Below are 4680 nucleotides of genomic sequence, written 5' to 3'. Positions count from 1 at the left end.
GCCCTTCTCCTGCAGCCTGGAGGACCCCGACCCCAGGATGGGCCAGTGTCTGACTGCTTAATAGCATTAACTTAAACCGAAACAAAATAAAGAAATAAAGCAAAGGGAAGACCAGCACATTTGTGTTGCTTGATCCATGAGGGAACAACATCCGGGGAACGATAGCGTCTGCTGCAAACAGGAGGATCTGGGCAGCCTGGCTCTGTTGCTCCACTGCTCCCAAAAGTCAGAGAGCGTGACGCCAGCGTCTGAAGCCCGGTGGACACCAGTTCTGGGAGAGCCGCGTGGTCAGCTGGAGGCCCTCCTCCCGGGGCCCTTTGTCTCGGGGACTACAGCGTCCTCCCAAGGGTCACACTGGGAGCGCCACGAGGCCCAAGACCTGTGCACCCCCTGACATGAGCAGCCCGGCCCTCGTGCCCATTTCCCGGCAGCGGACACCGAGGCTGGCGGGCCCCGGGGGCGGAGGTGGTGGGGCTGCTCCCTCGGTTTCCTGCCAAGATGGGTGAACCTCTCCGGAGCCAGCTGCCCTGGAATGCATGGGCCAAGAGTGGCCTCCACGCTCAGACAGGACTCAGGTTCTAACCATCACCCCCCAGGGCTCCAACCACCGTGATTTCATAGGTGTCACAAGTGACAGGCCCGGGGCTCAGGTGGGGCAGGAGGGGGACAGCCTGGTCTGCCCCACCCCCAGCCCACCAGCCCCTCACTCCCCAGTCCTCCTTTTCCACCTCTGCAGAGACCCTGCCCGCAGTCTGTGCAGCGTCAGGAGGGAATGAGGTCCCTGGTGTTGTCACAGTGGCAGCCCTCTCCTTGAGCTTTGTCTGCATGTCCCAGCAGGGACCCTGGAGGCAGCCCGCTTCCTTGCTGCAAGCCAGCCTCAGTTGCCACAGCCCGTGAGCCACCAGGGCCCTCGTTACTCGCTCATCTCGCAGGCGAGGAGTGACCGCTCACCCTTGCTTTGCTCTGCCTCATGTGGTCCCCCTCGCACCCTCTGGCCCCAGTGCCTTCAGTAAGACCAGAGTCTGACCTCCTTCCCACAGCTCACTGAGACCCTAACTAGGTTTGTGATCATTGTCTTCGATGTCATAACCAGTTTTCCATCATAATGATCAAACAAGGCAACCTGGAGACCCCCTGAGACCCTGGGGACGCTCTTGCCTGAGGCCTCACCTGTGGGAGCAGCCGCCACCCACAGCCGAGCTTGTTGCAGGGCGCTCCTGCTCCTCGCTGCGGCTCCTGGGATGACAGCAGGAGGCCGCTCGCTGAGAAGGTCTTGGCCCCGTCTTGGAGGGGAAAGGGGACCGAGGGCCACATGTGACCCTGGGGGTCTGGCCGCAGGGGAATGGCTGCTGTGCCCGCAGGTCCCTGGGCGTGTGGTTGTGCCAGCTGCTGCGCCTGGGAGGGGGCCGCACCGGGCTGGGTCTCTGTCCCTGGAGCGCTCTGTGTCCCCCTGACCCCGGTGGGGGCTGGAGGCACAGGGCCAGGGAGCCAGGGCCAGGGCCCCTCATGGGCCGCCAGTGCCCGAGGATCGATTAAACCCGAGGGCCTCCCACCTCTGGGGACTTAGAGTGCTTTTAAGAGGCGATTAGTCAGAATTTTGTAATTGCTGCTTCCTAAGTGCTCTCCCCTTGCCTGGCCCTGACCTCCATGAAATTATTTCCAGGCGCCCGGCTCTAAAGAGGAGCCAAATGTCCCAATATTCAGGCACCTCCAGCCTGGCCCTCTGCCCTGGGGGCCAAATGCACCCCAGACACCCCGGAGAGCGGTCGCCCGCCTTAAGGCTAGGGACTTCTGCCGGGGAGTCTGCCCACCCCTACCCCTGCCCCCTCTGCTGACACCTCTTCCTGCCCAGAGTGGTCCAGGCCTGGGAGGCTCACAAGGGAAGAGACTCCAAGAATCTTGCCAGGAGCCTGCTCAGTCCCCATCCCTGCTGCCTGGAGCCAAGGCCCCCAGCCGTCCCGGGGGGAAGTCGGGCCACTGCGAGTGGGCCATAGACATTCCCCCACCCCTGCAGATTCACCGCTGTCTTGTGATGCCTCCGGGGTCTCCCAGGGGCCCACCATGGTCACGCCAGAGTCGGAGCCCCCAAGGGCAGGCTGTGCAATGTTGGAGCTCAGAACGTAAGCACTGTGTGGTGTGAATTCAGGCCAGCCTGAGTCCAGCTGATGTGACCTCAGTCGTCGTGAATCAGACAGCAGACCAGCTGTGTGGTGTGAGCTGAGCCAGGGTGACGCGTGGATGAAGGCAGAGGCTGGGGTGGGGCGCAGGGAAGGGTGAGGCTTACGCCCAGGGGAGAGGCCAGAGGCTGCGACGTGAGTCACGAGAGAGAGGCTGACTCCAGGCACGGACCACGGTCACTGTCCCCCCTCTGCCTGCACCCTAGTCACGCCGCAGTGACACCTCTGTCTCCAGGCCCTCTGATGCCGACGTGGTCCTGCGCTGCTCGCTACATCCACACTCTGCTTAAACATTACCACTTCCACTTCGCAGATGGGTTGACGGAGGCTTGGGAAAAACGAATCCCTCTGTAAGCAAGCATCAGAGCCCAGCTTGAGCTCCAGCCTCCGCCTCTGAAGCCGTGCTCTTTCCCCAGGACCATGCTGCCTCTCACAGACACCCATCTCATCTCCGTGAGGATCAGTTGAATTGCCACCTCCTCCAGGCAGCCTGCTCTGACTGCTTCATTGCTTTTCTGAGTCAAGGCTTATGTCCTGACTCGTATCCTTCAAGAGGTGACAGAGGAGGGTCTCCCCACATGGGCTGCAAATCCTGGGGAGAAGAAGCAGGAGATAAGTCTGCTGTGCTATTTCCTCCCCAGTCCCGGGTCGGTCAGAGCCCCTGTGAGCAGTCCTGCTCATTGGTTGACTGCAGGCCCAGAGTACTGCTGGGCGGGGCCTAGAGCCCAAGGCCCTGCCTCAGTCTTTCGGGGCAGCCACAACCCTTGCTAGGGGCAGGTGGGCTCACTGGACGAATGGACCATGGCTGCAGGGTGATTTTTATCTGGGTTGCAAATACTGCCTGTTCTGGGGGGGCTAAGGCGAGCCCCACATGCAGGTCCTGCGGCCCCCCAGCACTCAGTGTGCACAGCGGGCCAGTGGGGGCCCTCAGGATCCCTGCTGAGGGTGGGGACTCAGGAGCTCTGGAGTGAAGGGACTTTCCTGGGATCACCCGACTTGGGTGGGGTGCCAGGGCTCAGACCTGTTGGGCGTGTGTCCCGGGCTGAGCCTCTCCTGTTGTCTGCATGGAATCATGGAGAGGAGCCCCCATGAGGGGCCCAGGTGTCCGGGCACCTCCGTTTGGCGGTGTACTGTCCTCTCTCTCCCCATGGGAGCTGTGGGGTGCTCCCCACTGTCCCCTGCCTGCCTGTGTGTCACAGTAAACACTGTTTGGATCCAAAGCAAATTGGCTCTAATTAACCAGCCGCCAGATTACAGCTTGGAGGAGCCAGTGGAAAGGATGGTTCTTCCCAAGGGAGGGGAGTGGGGGCTTAATTAGTGTGGCAGCCAGGCCGGCCCCTCCTCCAGACGCCCTGTCTGCTTCCTCCCCCACCGTCTCTTGCTATGAGCACTTGTCCAAGCTGAAGACCTCTCTTGATAAACTGTTCAGCTTGACTCTGAGCAGGCTGTAGGGGGGGGTTGGTGCTCGGGGATCCCCAGGTGGACGGGAGAGGGCCCATTCACTGCCGGCCATGGTTTGGGGCTTGAGAGAGACAGGACAGCATCTCCATCATGGCAAAGGCCATCGACATCTCTTGACGGTCGTCATGACTACTGTCAATCCTGGGGGCATCTCCAGAGCTGCTGTCACTACCACCATCATCGTGGTTACCAACACCACCCCCACTGTCACCATGGTTACTGTCACTACCAGGCCCATCACCATGGTTACTGCCACCACCAGGTCCATCACCATGGTTACTGTCACTACCAGGTCCATCACCATGGTTACTGTCACTACCAGGCCCATCACCATGGTGGCCACCACCCCACCCCTGGGCTGGATGTTCTCCATCTGGCCCTTCAGGTCCACTCTCCTCTGATCCTGTGTCTTGGGAGGCTGACCCTTATGGAATGCATCAAGGAGCTGCGTCCCCTCCTTCTGATGGGTTCTGCCAACACTGGGAGGGGGTGGGGAGGGAGAGGATGTGGAGGAGGAGGAGGAAGGGGAGGAAGACTCTAGGAGAAGGACGGAGGGTACGGCCCTTGGAGGAGACTCAGTCAGAGCCACCCCTTATCCTCTGGAGCTGGGGGAGACAGGAGATGCAGCCAATATCACATCAGACATACTCATCCTGAGAAAGTATCCCTTGACTGCTTGAAATTCAAATTTAACTGAGCGTTGTGTGTTTTAGCATTCTATGTGCGTGGGAGGATATGGGTAGCAGAGTTCCACAGTCCTAGGGGCCCTTGTTCCTCCAGCCCTCTAGTGCCCAGCCCGTCCTGTAGGCTGTGAGTGCAGGCGTCCCCTCCTGCCTCCATCCCCACCCCAATATCTGGTAGGCTCCAACACGCCTGCACTAACCCCAAAGCAGCATCCTAAATATTCCAGCATTGGTGCTTCATGTTTTCCAGAGTTGGGGACTTGGAGGAGCAAGGTGGGGTGGATGAGGCTGGATCACGCTCTTCCCTGGACTCAGCCTCCTGTACTAACCCTTTCAACCAGTTTTGAGAGACCTGAGAA

At 60.4% G+C, this 4680-nt stretch overlaps 1 long non-coding RNA gene across 1 annotated transcript; it reads left to right on the top strand.

Moving 5' to 3' along the window:
* Positions 1-1184: 1184 nt before the first annotated feature.
* Positions 1185-3397, top strand: LOC145509104 (uncharacterized). The gene is made up of 3 exons (XR_014055855.1): positions 1185-1270; positions 2015-2212; positions 2491-3397. It is a non-coding gene; the product is annotated as an uncharacterized LOC145509104 (long non-coding RNA).
* The last annotated feature ends 1283 nt before the right edge of the window (positions 3398-4680 follow it).

Source organism: Giraffa tippelskirchi, chromosome 6 (genome assembly GCF_054371585.1).
Source record: "Giraffa tippelskirchi isolate mGirTip1 chromosome 6, T2T-mGirTip1v1.2.pri, whole genome shotgun sequence".
Lineage (NCBI taxonomy): Eukaryota > Metazoa > Chordata > Mammalia > Artiodactyla > Giraffidae > Giraffa > Giraffa tippelskirchi.
Note: the sequence above shows the minus strand (reverse complement) of the source record. Positions and strands in the feature narration are given on the sequence as shown.